This window comes from Chanodichthys erythropterus, chromosome 13 (genome assembly GCF_024489055.1).
Source record: "Chanodichthys erythropterus isolate Z2021 chromosome 13, ASM2448905v1, whole genome shotgun sequence".
NCBI lineage: Eukaryota > Metazoa > Chordata > Actinopteri > Cypriniformes > Xenocyprididae > Chanodichthys > Chanodichthys erythropterus.
Window position 1 is genome coordinate 32665266 of NC_090233.1, and position 19167 is coordinate 32684432.

General features: G+C 37.4%; 1 protein-coding gene across 3 annotated transcripts in view; it reads left to right on the plus strand.

The window, feature by feature from the left end:
* The window catches only part of arvcfb (ARVCF delta catenin family member b), a 264134-nt gene that overhangs the window by 74893 nt on the left and 170074 nt on the right, over positions 1-19167 (plus strand). Inside the window, exon 1 of one of the 3 annotated variants that reach the window (XM_067405667.1) lies at positions 2949-2990. The exons of the other annotated variants lie outside the window; for them this stretch is intronic. The gene's annotated coding sequence lies outside the window, so the exon portion shown is untranslated. Of the gene's footprint in view, positions 1-2948; positions 2991-19167 lie in introns of those variants that run through there. 3 annotated transcript variants of the gene reach the window in all.

Sequence of the window (19167 nt, forward strand, 5' to 3'; positions counted from 1 at the left end):
GACAGTCCTGTATTGAAGTCCTTAATACGGTTACGTTCACACACAGTACAGTGATTTACGGGAGTGACAACCGCTTTTTATAACCAAACTCACCCGTTAATTTTCAGGACTCACAACCGCATTCTCGGAATATTCACGCTGTGTGAACGGAACCGCACTGGACAACTACTTGTCTGTCACGTCATGCAGAGCGAGAGAGCTGGTGTTTTGTGTGTGGTTTCACTTTCGGTAACTTACAGCGACAGAGATATGACCTGTGCGTCATCTTAAGGTGTTAGATCCAACTCGCGGTTTAATTAGTCTCTTGTCATGTCAAAAGTGATAATACTTTTCAGTTTTATGGATGTCTCCATCTTTAATATTACGTTGTTCTCTGTCATTATGGTTACTAGTAAGAGAATACGGGCTTCACTCTCGTTGCACGTTCATACAGACAGTGTTCGAGACCCTACTGTAAGTTGCTGTTTGAACGAGACATTTCAAGACACCTGTAAGTAAATGGGGTTGTCAATCCCAAAAACTGACAGTGTGAACGTGGCCTAATACTTAACAGTTCATTTATGCACTATTTTTTATTTTTTTTTTGATGTATAGATTGTTTATATATTTTTAAAAGACGACAAGATTTATATGTTGCAGTTCAAAAATGTACGTTCGTTTGTTTGATGGAAAAATACAATCCAAAGGCCAATTCACACTGCACAGACAAACACCAACAAGCAAGTTGGCTGTTGGATTTAGAATTTTATGAAAAATAACCGTCATGTTTACACTGCTCCAAAAGACACCAACGAACGCTGATTAAACATGTTCACTTGGGTGAAAACAAACCCCGACCAATGCCAACAGACAGACAGGGTAACACACTGATCCAACAAAACGTGTTTGTTGGCATTTGTCTGTGCAGTGTGAATTGGCCTAAACAATTATATTGTGAAATATTATTATTTTTCTTTAAATAACAGTTTTCTATTTTAATATATTTTAAAATATATTCCTGTGATGGCAAAGCTGAAATTTTCGGCATCATTACTCCAGTCTTCAGTGTCACATGATCCTTCCAAAATCACTCTATGCTGATTTGGTGCTCAAAATACATTTCAAATTATTATCACAACATTATTGAAAACAGTTGTGCTGCTTAATATTTTTGTGGAAACAGTGATACATTTTTTTTCAGGATTAATTGATAAATCAATGAATGGAAAACTTATATCTCAAAAACAATAGGATGTTACAGTTATCATTTCTGCCTGTATAGCTCTCCAAAAGATGACCAAAGCAATTCAAAACAAATGGTATAGTACAAACCCTTTTTAAACATTTTTAGAAAAGTAAATTGGCTTCCTATATGCTTTATTCCATGATGTTTTTGAGGTACAGAATTGTGGGAGTGCTGCTGTATAAGTGTGTACTTGAGTATCAGTATTGGTGTTTTTGTAAGGCAGTGAAATTCAGCTGAGGATAGTGAATAAAAGCAAAAAAGACTGAATGGCTCAACCCACTAAACCTCTGAGAGTTTCAAGAAGAAAATTTAGAAATGTGTATTATACCTTAAATTCAAGAGCTATCATCGCATTATTACAAGGCCTTTTTTTTTTTTTTTTTTTTTTAAGAATCTGTGTTGTGGGGGGAAGCAGCATCAGGGTGACATTCTTTTAATTTTTGGGTGAAGGTGATGGCTCTCTTTTTGTCTGCTTTGGTGCCTGGATGAATGGTTATATCTCAGCATGGTGTTTTCAGACCTGTCTGCATGCCTTTGGCCTCCTGGATGTTTGTTAGTGATTTTCTCACCTGTGTGTCCTCTCAGAGGCTGTCTGTGACAGGAGGTGCTCTCCACTCAACAGATTTAGAGAGAGAAAAAGAGAGATAGAGAGGATGAGAGGCCTCGTTTGACTTCCCTCCAAGCGCTGAGAGCTTCCACAGGACCATCCATCACTCAGTCGCTGTGCCAGCAACTGTGTGTCTTCCCATCCCACCTTAGCACCTGTTCTATGCTTTCTATACTACATAGAGGCATTCCCAGAACTACAGTCAAATTTTTCAAGGATCAGTATTATTTTGCTAAATATTATTGTAGTATTCTAGCTGGAGCACAAGTTTTGGTTTTATCTAGGGGTGTAACAATATATCGTGTCAATATATCGCAATACAAAAATGCAACAATATGTATTGTCGATAGTGACAATATGTACTTCACCCAAAATGAAAATTACTGTGAGGGGGAAAAAATTCAAGTTTAATGTCAGTACTACATTAAACTGCTATATATAATGTATAATAATGCAGTGGAGGAATATTTGTGGGTCCTGATAATGCCAAATGTCTTACATTACCAGTAAAAATTGGCCTACATTATTTTAAATATATCTAGTCAGTGAAAGAGTGCAAGCATATTCATCTAAAATAAATCTCTGTTTCAGCGTCAGAATCATGAATATTTTTATTCTGATGTCACCATTGTCCTGTACATTGGGTTACCAGCACCAAGTCCAAGCCTATTAATTTCCACCCCCAATGTAATACCAAATTTAGCATTTCAATTACGAGTTTATTTTTTGTAAATCTTTTACCATATGTCTTGAAATATTGCAATAATATCATATTGTGAGTTCAGTATCGTGATATGTACCGAATCGTGACATGAGGGTATCATTACACCCCTAGTTTTATCTGGACAATGTTGTTTTTTTATGTGTTATCCATTAGGTTTACTCATGTCACGAATCATGATTCAATACAAATCACAGAAAAAAAACAATGTTTAATTCTGTCTCAAGCTAGTATCAGTTTTGTTACATTTTGTTTTTATGGTTTATCTTTTAAAAACTTTCATAAACCCATGTGCACTTGCTTTCCTGCCAGACCCCACGTCCTCCTTTGAGGCCATTTGGTTTCTGCCTCACAGCTCTGTTTCTGCCTTTCAAAAAGATGTCTGGAAGTGAAGTGGAGCTTTTCAGGAGCTGAGTGATTTCATTTTCAAAAGACTTGTAAGTGAGCTTATATGTGTTCATAGCTATCACCCTGATCCCGGGCTGGTGGGCTCCTGGGGCATGTTGGTGTCTCTTCTCCTTATAGGCACTCCAGAGATGTTTATTTTTAAAGCCCTCCTGACAACCTTTAGCCTGACCAACATGGGATGGCATGCAACACATCTGACATGCGTGCAGTAGTGGATTTCTCTGACTCAAACACACATGCAGGCGTACATACGACTCACAACTTCGACACACACTCATAGACTCACTCTTGCACCTCCATGTTGCTCTCGTTTCAGCCCTCTCACTTCTTAGGTCTGTCTACCTTCATTGTTCATCCAAGTAAAAACCCTGTGAAATCAGAATTAGAGTTTTTTGGCTGTTAGTCCATGTTTATTCTGTAGCTTTCTCATAAAAGTTTACCAAATTTACCTTTATATAATATTCTAATATTCTACTCTCTTGGCACTTTGCTCACATGATCTGGTGTTTTCCACATCTCAGAACAGCTCCGTTCACAGTGAAAGCAGTGAAATCCATCTCTGCATGTGCTGTCAGTTTAATGCGCATTTGGGAACGAAATGGGCAACAGTTACACATTTTTTTCACATTAGCATAATTTTCAACATTTTTTTGTTGACAGATTGCAGCCTTTCACTAGTTAGTCTGTGACACATTTATAAACCTGTTTGCACAAACAAAATATTTCCTCCAAAATAAAATCTGGCAAGTGAAGAAATTAAGACAATAGTATTGTATTTTTTCCCATTGTAGTGTAAAATAAAATAATATAATTATGAAATATTCATTTTTCATTTACATTTGTTTTTACAGTGCAGTTGTATTACAATAGTAATATATTACTGTCTTATATAATAATAATAATAATAATAATAATAATAATAATAATAATAATAATATAAAAAGAGGTTTGAGTCCAGGTAGAAGACAATGCAAAGGCTTTTCACTGTTCATTTTGGATGATGAAAATGGGTTGCAGTTTTTAATTCTGAACTTTCAAATTGCACCACATTAATGCAATTAACTTTAAAATGTACCAAATTTTGCATTACAAAAAATCATGCCCTCAGACCCCCGCTAGAGCGAGGTTCACCCTCCATAGTCTCAAAAAAATCCTGTGGGAAACTGTATATGCATTTGAAATATGTCAGGAAAGACTGCTCATCAAGTGATTTCATTGGGGTCTTTGACATGCAGGTACACACACACACACACATCCACAAACAGTCACCCTCTCACTCACTTCAGGCCCCAGGTCTGAGCTGCCAAATGGCTCTTGTCAAGGTGACAGGCATTAGTGTGGCAGGCATAGCAGTGCGATAAAGGCTGCTAGTGAGTTCACGTTGCTCCCATGGGTCTGTGCCTGTGCTCCTGCAGTGGTCAGTGCAGCAGTGTATAAATGTCATTAAGAGCCTGTCTCTCAAGGGCTTTCAACCACATTCCTGTGGTGTCAGCTTCATCCCCTCATTACACAATGTGTATTGACCCCAGCCAGACATTTAGTCAAGCACAGTCATGTCGGTTGGCATGATGGGTTATGGTTTGCATTTTTTGTACATATTTTTTTGCAACGATTGACAGAATATTTGTGAATTCACTCTTTTAATAAGCTTGTCAGTGTATGAAAAAAAAACCACTTAAAATTCTTGACATGAAATTTTAATAATACATTACTTTTCAGATGATGTGCTCTTTCAAGACACCTCAGTGACATATGATGTACTAACCAGTGCTCAAAGTGGGCCGGTACACAGCACTTCCTGTGTTTTAATCTGTAGAGTACCCTTTTGCATACCGGCACTTCTCACATTTCAGGTGTGTAGTTAAAGTTCTTAAACTACATTCGGATCTATTTTAACTAATTCATTTACATTTTTGGAATGGTTGAATTTCATCAGAATGGTTGTCACTAAAAAAAACCTGATCAGCCTTTTAAACAGTAACATGTTTAATTAATTATTGCTCATTCTGATGTAATGCTAAATGTGACATTAAAATAGCGATTAAGCTTTTTGTCATGCTACATCACTATTTTGTAAGGAAAAATAGCTTGTTCTTGGAAAAACTATACTATTTTGAACACACCTGAACTACTGACAAATGTTGTTCATTTAAAGAGGACATAATTATGCCTCTTTTTACAAGATCTAATAAAGTGGCTCAGGGATGACGCATTTTTGTAGGCAAAACACGGAAGCGAGTTAGCATTTTAGGACTTCCGGTTCCAACGCCGTAAAGTCTATGGGTTTTTTGAATGGGTTTTTGCTAAATCGCCTGAAATAAGGTCTGTGGTTAACAAAGCCTCTAAATACTTTCACGTTTTGATCTATGACATAAAACACACCAGTTATAACACACTTGTGATTTTTTTAAACATTTACTGTGTCTTAAAATCGGTGGTTGCTAACAAATTGCTAAAAGGGACTACTTCCTTTGGCGGGGACTTTAGACGTCATCATGACAAACAGGACATTTGGACAGAATTTCTCATGAAAAAGTGGATAAGTATTCATACACAGCGCAGATCATTATATCATAATCAGTGAGCATGTTTGTAAATAAAGTTGTTTTTTAAATACAGTTTGAAGAAGTTTGGTGGTGACGACGTTGATCTGTGACCATGGTGTGCTGTAGTTCGTTTATAGCCTACTGTTAGCCTTTTATATCTGATGACTTTATTTAGGCTTCAAAATCTATAAATGTTGTGTTAACTTGTAAAGATGATCTTGATAGACAAAACGTGTAAGTGTCATAACCCTTGTTAAACACAGAGCTTATTTTCTGCGATTTTCCAAAAGTCTATGGGAAAAATGCATAGGCTTTCGATCGAGGGAACCCATGCGACGCTAACTTCTGGGTTGGCCTACAAAAACACGTCATCCCTGGGGTACTCTATATAAGTCTCAGGTGTCCCCAGAATGTAAATGGCCATTTTTGAGTGGAAGCACAAATGTATCTTTAAATGCAAATGAGCTGCTGTTCCCCACCCTCCTTTACAGAATAGCACTGTGCCTTTACAGCTCATGCATCAGATACTCTGCCAAAAACTAACAAAACATCTGTTTGGTTTTGATTATAATCTCATGCTCACAGGAAATTGCAGTTCTTTATCATCATGAAAGTTTATTATTTGCGTGTGTTTTAAAGTCATATCATTTTAAACTTCTCATATATGGTTTTCTAAACACGCATCCGAAGCATGTGCACAGAAAGCTGTCTGTGAGACAATGCGTCCTGTGAGTAATAAATTAATATCTATTTAGCATCTTATTGTGCTTAAACTATCAAATACACACAAGGTTATGTCAAAAACACAAAGTTAACATGAACAGTCAGTAATGTCTGTGAGCATGAACAGCAGAGATATCACATATGCATGTGTATATTACATGTGTGTATTAAAGTGAAAGCAGCGTAATATACAATCCCTACTGCTATATATGCTGTTAATATAAATCAGAGGAAAAACAGAAAACCACACACTATTCTTGACTGAATAACTGCAGTAGCTTTAATAAGAATACATTTCTTACTTGAATGCTGCTGTTAAATGCTCTGGCGAGGAGATAAACATGGCAGACTGTGTACAGCTTACTCAGGGGAGGAGCTAAGCTAATAGGGCAGATTTTTCGTCACCAGTCGTGGGCGGGCCCTGTTTCAATTAGTCATCACAATAGAGTACCTCAGAGATGACGTGTTTCTGTAAGCCAACACGGAAGTTAGCGGCATACGGGTTCCCTCGATTGAAAGCCTATGCATTTTTCCCATAGACTCCCATAGAAATAAGCTCTGTGTTTAACAAAGGGTTATGACACTTACACGTTTTGTCTATTGAGATAATCTTTCAGTTAACACAACATTTATATATTTTGTAGCCTAAATAAAGTCGTCAGATATAAAAAGCTAACAGCAGGCTATAAACGCACTACAGCACATGGTCGCGGATCAACGTCACCACCACTTCACTTCTTGCTTCCTCAAACTTTACTTTAAAAACAACTTTATTTAAAAACATGCTCGCTGATTATGATCTGCGCTGTGTATGAATACTTATCCACTTTTTTTAATGAGAAATGCTGTCCAAATGTCCTGTTTGTCATGACGTCTAAAGTCCCCGCCAATGGAAGTAGTCCCTTTTAGCAACTTGTTAGCAACCGCCATTTTTAAGACTTAACAAAGGTTTAAAAAACCACAAGAGGGTTATAACTGGTGTGTTTTATGTCTCACTGTTTCAGATTTATGGGGAAAATAACAAAAGGAGTTGATGGACTTTTACCAATAGGATAGCCTGGATGCCAGCCGAACTTAGCCCCGGCCACAACATTTTGAGGTCGGGGAGTTCGGTCTGGACTCGATCCGTAGAGGAGTAATTATGCCCGAACAGAAACTGTTCGGACCAATCACATTTGTCAGGACGATGATTGACAGATTATCACCAGAAACGTAATCAGCAACGTCATCAAAGAGCGCTTGGGTTGAATTAGTTTACAACAATGATGGCTGTTGTTGAAGAACTGAGATGTGTAGATTCCGCCTTCGCGTCCGTCACAGAAGATATCGACAGCGCATTAATTGGCAAGTACTCCGTGTATACTTTTACAACACCGGCAAACATTGTTTACACTCATCTTCTACTAGTTCCAGCATGTGTGCAGTTGAGTTCTGTTGACAACTATGCGTCGCTCAACATACATCACTTACTCTGTAGCTCTGATTGGTTGTAGGTCTATCCAATTGAGGTCTTTCCTGGATCGGTTGAAATACGCCCCCATAATCAAAGCCCAATGGAGCAGTATCAGACTCCTATTCGAACTAGAATTGAGTATGACCACGTCAGGCTACCAATAGGATGGTTGTGTACACACACTGCGGACGCATAATTATATCCAAAAACAAAATAAAAGTGAATTTTGCATAATGGGTACACTACACAACTTTTGCTCAGATTTTTGCCATGATTTACTGTCTGGACAAGTCACAGCTGGAGGATATCAAACCCATGATATTTTGAGCCAATTTTGTAACGCATATTGTTTTCATTTGTTATGCATCTCCAGGCAACAAGGCACATGTTTCTGTGTGAATCTCTTGTGTTCAGATCGACTTGAAGTCTGGTAATGTGTGATCCGCAGTTGTTTGGTGTATGATGCCCAGTTTTTTTGTTTTTTTTTTCCTGTTACCTTTTACAAAGTTGGCAAGTGTATGATGTCTTAAATATGTTCAGATGTCATGTAGTGTATTCCGTGCCTTTAGTTACTCTCCAAAACTGGCAACAGTAAGTAACCATTTAAAATACTCAGATCAAGTCTGTTTTTTTCATTACAGACCTTCTCCCTTCATCTTCCTTTCATTGAGAATATGTATTGCTCTAATAAAGGTATCCAGGTATAGTAGGAATCCCTTTAGTTTTCTGGCTGTGGTGTTAATAAACAGGCCTAATCTATGTGTGTAGTCTGTACTCTAATGTGGGATTTTACTCTGCCCTCACACCACGAGGGGAATTTACGGAGCCCTACCACATCTTGGTATGCAAATGAGTTTGGGCTTCTGCCAATTTGTGCTCTATTTTCCTCCCTCTCTTCCTTTCTCTCTTCTCTTCTCCAAAGAGAGGAGCGCAGCTGACAGCTCTGGCCACTCATCTGTTTAATCATTGGCACTGCATACATGCTGCTGAATAACGATGCTCGCTTCACGTCCGATTGTAACAGTGATTGAGAATTTGCTCTGTATTTTGAAAGTATAATGCTTGACAAATCAACACTACAGGAGAGCATCTCACAGCTGCATGGTGTTATCGCACACATCTTTTGTTTGCTGACATGTTTCGAAAGCTGAAGACTGAAACGTTTAATGAGCTTGTAGATGGTTATTAAGAAGATGATTGATATACTGCTAATGATTAGAACTGAAAGATGACGTGTGTAATGTCCAAAATCACTTACTGTCTTACTGACTATGTACTACATCATGAATCACTTACGTCTTGACTGTTCTAAATGTATGCTGTACACTATATAGAGGTTGTCCTACATAATCCCAACTGAACCACAGCACCCCAAAAAAGCCTTTTTATTTACTTGTGGATCAGTTCCATACTCATTTTTGAAAGCGTGCAATGTACCAAGGACTGTCTGTTAAGCTCTGTCAATCTATAACAAAAGGCATTTCTATTCATTTCTCTTCTGCCTTTTTTTTTCCCGGCTAAATGTTGAAGGAATGTGGATCTCACAAAGAGCCGAAAGAGCAAAGTAAATAGTTAGTGCTGCCGTGGTTAGATTTAGGATGAACACACACACAATGTTGTGTAGGCTCTTATTGTAAACACATTGATCATGATACTTTACATTAAGAATGGCCTCATTACTTTGTAGATGCTGGCTAAAATGAAAGTGTGGTGAAGCGTGTACGGGTAACGGTAATTCAGCAAGAGCTGTTAAAGCCTGATGACAGCAATAAAGTGTAATCGATTTTTAGTTCTTTTTCTGTATGTATGCATGTGTTTGTTTGGAAAAAGGCAAGATAAGAAGATAATATACATTGATTAACTGAGTTCTTTTTTTAAGTTGGCAGCAAAATCTCAGAATTGGGAGCAATTTATTCTTTCCCTGCATTTTGTTTTTTCACCCATAGGGGGCAGTTTCACTCTCTGTAAGCATGTTTGTCTTTCTTTAGCAAGAATGCTGAATAGGCTGACAGTACTCTGGTCGTTGGTCTGTTTCTTTCAGCAGTGCAACAGTGCCGATCCCCAAATAAATCAATGTGTTTCCCTCTTGCTCCTGCTGTATTGTGGGAAGATAGATAGCAGGGCCCTAATGATGTTTAACATCAGCTGGAGCTAATGGAGAAGATACTCCAGCCATTTATATTGAGATGGTTCTTTCTTTCTTTCTTTCTTTCTTTCTTTCTTTCTTTCTTTCTTTCTTTCTTTCTTTCTTTCTTTCTTTCTTTCTTTCTTTCTTTCTTTCTTTCTTTCTTTCTTTCTTTCTTTCTTTCTTTCTTTCTTTCTTTCTTTCTTTCTTTCTTTCTTTCTTTCTTTCTTTCTTTCTTTCTTTCTTTCTTTCTTTCTTTCTTTCTTTCTTTCTTTCTTGATTTGTTGATTTGTTTTTCCATTAAAATCACAATCATATATATATATATAGTAACATAGTACAAGTCAAAAGTTTGGAATAATTTTATTTATTTATTTATTTTTTATTTTTTTTAAAAGAAGTCTCTTATGCTTACCAAGGCAAGGCTGCAGTTATTTGGGATTAATATTGTGAAACATTAGAATTTAAAATAACTGTTTTCTATGTTAATATATTTTAAAATGTAATTTGTTCCTGTGATGGCAAAGCTGAATTTTCAGCACCATTACTCCAGTTTTTAATGTCACATGATCCTTCAGAAATCATTCTAATATGCTGATTTGGTACTCTATTAATAATTATTATTTATGCTCAATTACTAAAAATGTTTCTCATTATTATCAATGTTGCATTTTTTTTTCAGGATTTTTTGATTAGAAAGCTCAAAAGTACAGCATTTTTTTTAAATAAATATTTTTTAACATTATAAATGTCTTCACTTTCACTTTTGATCAGTTTTAAGAATCATTGATTTTTTTTTAAGCTTAATTTTTGTAAGCTTTTTAAGCTTTTAACCTTATCTTTTAAATGGTAGTGTATTATAAATTCCACTAAAATATTAAGCAGAAAAAAACCCCACATTTTAAACATTAATGATAATGCAAAGAGTTTCTTGAGCACCAAATCAGCATATTAGAATGATTTCTGAAGGATCATGTGACACTAAAAACTGGAGTAATGGCTGCTGAAAATTCAGCTTTGCCATTACAGGAATAAAATACATTTTTAAATATATTAACATAGAAAACGGTTCTTTTAAATCTGAAAAATAATTCACAACATTACTGTTACTATATTACTATATTTTTGATTAAATAATTGCAGCCATGTTGACTTCATTCAAAAACATCAAAACCTTAAAGGGCACCCATTATGCCCCTTTTTACAAGATTTAATATAAGTCTCAGGTGTCCCCAGAAAGTGTCTGTGAAGTTTCAGCTCAAAATACCCCACAGATCATTTATTATACCATGTTGAAAATGCCAATTTTTGAGTTAGAGAAAAACTAGCTGTTTTTGTGTATGTCTCTTTAAATGCAAATGAGCTGCTGATCCCCACCCCAGAGGGCGGAGCCAATAGCTTGTGCATTCTCTACTAAAAACTAAAACATGATTTCTGTTTGGTTTTTAATGATATCTATCAAGGACACGCTCATGTGACATTGCAATTCTTCTATCATCTGCATGCGTTTTAAAGCCTTATCAGTCTAAACTTCTGAAATATGGTTTTCTGAGCGAACACACCCGACACATGCCCTCAGAAAGCTGGATGTCAGACGGGGCATCCCATGAGTATATTAAACGAAGTTGTCTTTCATGTGTTAATGCGATTAAACTGTCAAATACACACATGGTTATTTCAAAAACTCAGTGAACAAAGTTCACAGTCTGTAATGTTTGTGCATGTATTCAGCAAGTAAAGAAATTGCGTTGAGATATGTATGTTAAAGTGAAAGCAGCGTAATATACAGTTCCTCCTGGTATATATGCTGTTAATATGAATCAAACAACAAAAGAAAAACAGAAAGTCACTCACTGCTCTTTATTGAATTAACTTTAACTTACTTGAATGCTGCTTGAACACTACAGCTGCTCGAGCACGGAGAAAATGGCAGACAGCTCAACTAGGTGAGGGCAGAAACTATGGTAATGCAGGACTGTCAGTCAGCGGCCATGGGCAGGGCATGAGGAATGTGACGTCACATTCCTCAGAAAATGAAAACGGCATGTATGATGAGATAGGGCTGCACGATTAATCGCATTAGATTGTCATGCGTGTCTCATCAGTAAAGCCGGTTCTGTGATTAGCGGTGCTTTCAAATGGAGCGGCACTTAATATACAGAGCCGTAGTTCACGGACAAGCTACGCAATATCGTGTTCATAATCGAAGGCGATTCATCTGCGATTATGAGCGCGATATTGCATAGCTTGTCCACGAACTACGGCTCTGTATATTAAGTGCCGCTCCATTTGAAAGCAGGTGATGGAAATTTACCGCTAATCACAGAACCGGCTTTACTGATGAGACACGCATGACAATCTCATGGGATTAATCGTGCAGCCCTATGATGAGACTGCTTTGGTTTTAATTGGGATAAAAAAAATAAAATAAAATAAAAAGGAGTGGGTGGATTTGTATCATAGGGTGATTGTGTTCACACCTTGCCAATACACATTTATGTCCAAAAACCATGTAAGTGGATTTTGCATAATAGGTGCCCTTTAACTATTACAAACCATGTATCAGTGTTTGTAAGCGAGTTATTGAATGCATGAATGACTGCAATTTTTGTCAGTCAGAGGGTGTATGTGAGTCTGATTGACTGTAATTACCACATACTGTGCTCTGACAAGTACTCAAGCTCATAATAAAACAACAGTGTCACATTATTGCCCGATGTCCTCCAGTAATGACTCCAACTGCTGTGCCGGCCTGTTATTCTGCATATACTCCCATTCACTGGCCTCTTTCGAAATCTCCATAAGATAATTATTGAGTTATCTGCTGCTCCAGCAAATCTGACTTGTCAACTTTTATTAATTGCTACAATATCACAAATTAATGCGCAATTGCCAGCCTTATGAAAGCCGGCAGGAGGAGATTTCTGCAGGCTGATCCAGATATTCAGTGGCCTCTAACTTAAAGAGTTATACTGCACTGCAGATTAATTATGCACATTGAACTGGATAAATGCAAAGTGGGGCAATCGACAGCGCCATTAAGGCGTACTCATCACTGAGACAGAGAAGCAAGGAGAGATCTACGAGGCTGCTCTTTCCAACGGCAGAAGAGGAAAGAAACTCTTCAACTTCCTGGGTTGTTACTGCTTCCTCTCATTCTCTCATGTTGCTGGAAGCGGAGGAGGGACATTAATGCACGATGTTCGTACAGGCACTCTTCTGCTAATCAGAGTGCCAGTGCGCTATGGCTCTAACAAGTGTTTTGAGTTGAAGTTGAAGGCAGAGAATCAGAAACATAACATAAACAAGAGGAAATGGTGTTCCTAGCTTCGTTTTGCTGTTTTTTTTCTTTTTTTTCTCACTTGAACCGTTTTTACCGAAGCATGGTGCATTTCCCGTCTTTTTTCCCAGCTTTCTCTCTCTGTCTTAAGCTACCAGTGTTTTCAGACTGTATCTGTCACTGCTGAATAAAAGCTGCACTCATTAGCATTTCCTTCCTTGCTCAACTCTTATTACTCTGTGAGACGCTGTCTCAAGCCTCCACAAATGCAGATTTGACACGGTGCATTGTTTACATTGAGTTAAGGAGACATCATTGCCACTATCCAAATGAAGCTGTTTGGATGCATAGCATCAATGGATCAGTTCGGGTTTGGATTGCTTTGTGTGAGCTCTCTGAGAGAGAGAGTGTGTGTGTGTCTGTGTGTGTGGCTGTTGTGGATTGTCTTTGGGGGACAGGTGCGGGTTGTGTGTGGGGATGTTTGATCTCCCATTTAAGGCTTGTGCCCTTAAATGTCCATATATCATACATTAGGGTGACCATATGTGCCATTTTCCCAGGACACGTCCTGTCCAGGATTTCTAAGTTGCATAAAATGCAGTTTTGGTTTGGTTTTCATATTTGCGGAAGCTAATGATTAAAAAATTATTTTACCAATAAGCTTGCATTATACATAATCGACCAATCGTGGCTTGTGAGAAGGCTGGATCTACAGAGAACTGTCAAAGCATTGCAAATATGACAACATTTTAATGCATTGCATGAAGACTGTCAATAAGAACAGTGGCTTGCACAGACCTCCGTTTAGAAATCGTGTTCAGGAGGCACATCGATATGACCACTTTCACGATTAAAGAGGCAAGGGCTCAAGCCATTTTAGGCAATTTACAAATCCTGGACAGGATGCGTCCTGGGAAATTGGCACATATGGTCACCCTATCATACATTTTAAAGGGTTAGTTCACCCTCATGTCGTTCCACACCTATAAGACCTTCGTTCATCTTGGGAACACAAATTAAGATATTTTTGATGAAGTCTGAGAGCTTTCTGACCTCCAGTAGACAGTAGAGTATTCACACAGAATGTGTTTTTGCTGTTAAAAACACGAGACACAATTGAACTTCTTTTACCTTGAGCACCGCGTAGAATGACGTTATGCTTTAAATGCTGCAAAAGACATAAGCACAATGGTTAAAGATGTCTGTCTAGCTTGTTTACATATAAAAACAATGGCACATTTCGGACCAAGTGAACAAAAATAACACAGGCATTGGTGAACTGCACAGCATATCAAAAGATACAATAATGCCAGATTGCAAAAATGATACAGTCAAGTATGTGTAAGGAAATATTGTTTTAAAATTGTTAAACGTTATTAAAATCAAAATCGCAGTATTGATAAAAAAAAAAGTGATAGTATTTTTTCATGTTAATATTAAGCAGCACAACGGTTTTCAACATTGATAATAATAAAGTAAAACTGCATCAGATGTCTGTGTTTTGTTGGCAATCGGTGCGCAAGACAAGTACATAAAATGTAAACAACATTAAAGTTTTTGTTCTCTTTTTATTTATAATGATGTCGCAGCTTGCAGACAATCTCTACACAAAACCTGCGCGCTCTTGACTCTTTAGCTCTGCCCACGGTAGGCACGCCTCCACGAGCTCGGCTTTTTTTGGAAAGACTGTACAGCGTATCTTTTATAAATATGATAAAACGAAAGACTTTTCAGAGATATGAAGGATGCAATACTACTCTACAGGTACTCAAGATTAACATGAGATTGGTAGAAACTGTTACCTACCCTTTAAAAAAATCTTACCAACCCCAAACTTTTGAATGCATAATTCATATAACATATTTCCCTTTTATTTTCTCTATACAAGATATTGATTTTCAACAAGAACTTAAAAAAAAACAGTCCTACCATGGGTTAGAAAAACACTGAAGTTGTAGAAGTCATGTTGAAATTCATAAAAAAAAGTACTGTAAAAGTACTAGGGAAGTACTATAATCCTTAAGCAAGATCTACCAATAAGAGAAGTTGTAGTCTCCTTGGAATAGGAATTGCATCAAAAGAGTGTTTAAAGTCCCACTTCCACAAAACATTGTGAATGAGGTAATCCAAGCAGCCTTTTTGTATATTTTATGCTCTTAGTCAGTGACTTGAATTAAATAACTGAGATTTTTATTGTATTGTCATTGTTGATTCGATGTATGTCTTTCACAATTCTGGGATCTCATCAAAAATGGGATTAGTTCATTCCCTCATAACAATGTCAACAATGTCTTGAAAATTGGAAATTGTTACCATAGCAACAGTAACCTTATCAAATTCTTAACATTAGAATCAAAATGTGGGTGATGCATTGATAAAACTTTAGTGCTATCATGCAATTTATTATGTATTACAAAAAAAAAAAAAAAAAAGCCAGTGTTTTGTGACAGCTGTGATAGAAAATGCAGGATGATTCCCAACAGATTGTGCCAAATATTACCAATAAATTAAAAATAAATAAATAAATAAAAAAAGTTAATCAACTTCTAAAATATGATTTGTGCACAGGTCTGTGTGTGTGGGAAGGTCTGTGTTTATAAACCTCTCTTGGCTCATCGCAATGTGAGCAAACTGCTGTTTTGGTTCTCAGTCTGCATGACAGCCTACAGTATTATAATTTATCACAATTTGTTAAATTCAATATTTTTGTTCTATTTGATTTGTGGAGACTCCTTTGTTTACAATGGATATGCAATGAAGAATAGCAGTGTCGTAGAGGGCTGGGTGAGAGTTCATGTGAGGTAAAGGACCGTGGCTGAGCCTCATTGCAGAGCTCATTAAGCAGTGTTGAATTCAGCGGTTGTGTCTTCGGTCATGCATCAGCTGGTCTCTGCAGATGCGAGAAACTAAGATCTACGAAAACACACACACACAAACAAATGTCTGGCATCTTTTGAAAAACTTACACTCTGTTGTAATTTTTATTTCATCCTCCTTCAACTAGAATGCTGGACTTCTGAGGAGGAACATGCAAAATTTGATTATGAGCTGAATTTGAACGTTACGGTCTAAAAGCCGGCTCTCCCAGGTCTCATCAGAGGATAACGAATGCAAGCTGTTAAAGTCTGATGTTGAAGAAATTGGAAGATGGGGAGGAAAACAGAAGGATAGAGTGAGTTCGATGTGGATCACTGCCAGTATTAAACAATTAAGATTATAATTTGTTTTTTGTAATGTTGAAAGGTAATATAATTAAAAAGTGAAACTAATCTGTTTCCTGCCAGACTGAAACACTTCTGTAAATGATAATAGCAGTTGGTCCAGTGGGCTCATGGGATGGGATAAATCTGCTTCCCCCTTTGCTCAGAACTGGCATCTATTCAGTCAGTCCTGTGTGTAGAGGGACCCATTGAAATACTTTCTGTAAGCCCATCTGTGTGTGTTTGAAGTGTTCAACACTGTTCTGTGACAAAGCACAAAGCTGAAGTTCTTGCCCTTTCACAGTGACCAGTGTGGTTTCACTCTGTATCACCACACCGGTCAGTCAAGATTAACCCACCTCACCTTTGCCATCAGCTCTGAGCTTTATTTAAACCTTTTAACTCTGCCGTCAGTCCCACACTTTAGTTTTCAGCACAGAAACAGTTCTCCAAATGTTGAACAAACAAAATACTGTTTTGTTTTTTTTCTTTTTTCTTCAGACAAGCGCATATCTTCCAGCCATTTAGATTGTCACATCACAAAAGCAAAAAAAAATCCTCATACAGTATGTTCACAAGTTTTATTTGTCAGGTTAAACACGTCTGTGTGTTTTACATCCAAGACACTGTTGTGTCTTCCATCTTCATGACAGTCATGTGGGTGTGTGAATCTCACAAAAACATGTCCAGTTCACATTTCACCCCAAAATATGCTTTGACTGTGGCGAAGTACCGGCAACCGGCAATGAAAACAAATTAGTCCAATCAAATTAATTTTTATGAGTATTTAGAACTTTCTTTATTTTTTTCACGAAACTGTCATCTGAATTGTTTCATTGTTTTCAGTTTTATGAACTTGTTTGTTTTAATTTAGACCAACTTAAATTTACCTGAAACTGGGCTGGGATTTCTGTTTCCCTTCACATTGTTTCTCTTAAGCCGAGTTCAGACTGCACGATTTTCAAAGTAGTCGGGTCACTGTTCTTTTCACACTGCATGACTATCTTGGCCAGCATTCAGTCGCTGCTGTGTTCAAACTGCACGATGGATCGGCGACAGAAGGTTTCACACTGCATGACTTTAAAATAGGAAGAATCGCCGACAACTCTGTCTGGCACGCAAACTACGTTTCACAACCAAACACACGCGAGACGTGACAAGGAAACAACGCGCGCAAGACCAGAGTTCTCACGTGAGACTGGCCCTGCGTCTCAATCAGCTCCCTAGCTCCCTAGGTAGTGAATCAGTACATAATGAAAGTGAATGTGGCTGATACCCTGATCAGTGCCCTGACTACTGAACTAGGGAGCTGATTGAGACACACGGTGGGATTATTATTAAAAATAGTAGCCCGCATGAAGCTTGAAATACGAATTGCCTGTGCGCTGATTTGCAGCGAAAACAATACAAAGAAAAGAAGAATATGGAGGAAATGTTTGGGGAGATGCAAAGTACAAGGATTGTGTGTTCTGCAATGACAGTTGGAGCTAAATACATAACTTTTCAATGTGCTGCTGTTGCGGATGGTCAAGCAAATGTTTGCGCTTTGTTTCTGTTTGATAGAATTGTAATGTTCATGTGAATGAAGCCATGCTTGCTGATGTTGTGGTCTATAACTCCTCCCCGAACTCCCCGCTGCTCTGTATCTTGCTCTCTCATTGGCTGTCAGTCATCGCCGATGTAGTTTTCAGTCAGAACACTTTTCACACTGCAGGATTTTGAATCGCCGACAGGTCCAGATATTTAGCATGCCAAATATCTCACGGGTGTCGGTGACTCATCGGCGATTCTCTCAGATCACGTCTTTGCTCCTTCACACTGCGTGATTGTCACTCGCGTGAACAAGCACCGATTTGCCTGTGATTTCGGGCATTTGTCGGCGATTTCTCAAAACCTGTCGGCAAGCCAAAATCGGGGCTAAAATCGTGCAGTCTGAACTCGGCTTTAATAGCATGAAAATAATCTATTATTTAAATTGTGATTAAATTATTTACAAAAAGCGACCAAAGAACACTCCCTTGATAATCGCTGGAGCTGTTAATCACACAGCGCGAGTTTGACTCAGTGACTGAGTTCTGGACTCTCGCCAAAACTCCTGCTATAATCAATCTACTGCTTTGGTAAATTAGTTGCAATTTCGGCGCAGGCTTTGCAAAGAGACTTTTACTATAAGTTATGTCAAAGTCCCTTTAAGACAAGTCATTTCACTCTGCGGCCATCTTTGAAACACCTCTCGGGCATATTTTTAATGTAAAAATCATACTAACATTATAAGTACACCTCAAGAAACTAAAATAATTAAATGCTGTTCATGAGCCTTTTAAATAATATTTCAAATACTGTATTTATTTATATATTATATATATATATATATATATATATATATATATATATATATATATATATATATATATATATATATATATATATATATATATATATATATATATATATATATATATATATATATATATATATATATATTATATATATATATATAATCATTTCAAATGATTTATTTATTTGAAAAACCTATTTTATCTCTCCTTTTTTTTTTTTTTCTTAATTTTGGGGTGAAATAAATCTGACCGTGTTCTTGAGTTTTTGTGAGAATCACTCAACTCATCTCCAGTCGCAGGGGTTCATTTCATATGTGGGCCGATGAGGTTTTTGTCTGTCTGCTGGTGTCTGGTCTACATGCATGAGCAGCTTCCAGTTGCTTACCAGACTGTAACAATGTTTGCCAGGGCTTCTGCCCCCTCTCTGCTCCATCTCTCTGTTAGTGGGCTGTCATTTTAACAATACTTATTCGGACCCTCAGAGCAATTGGCTTTAATTGATTGATGCCTCATAAATGTTGTGCCCTCCCCCACTTCCTG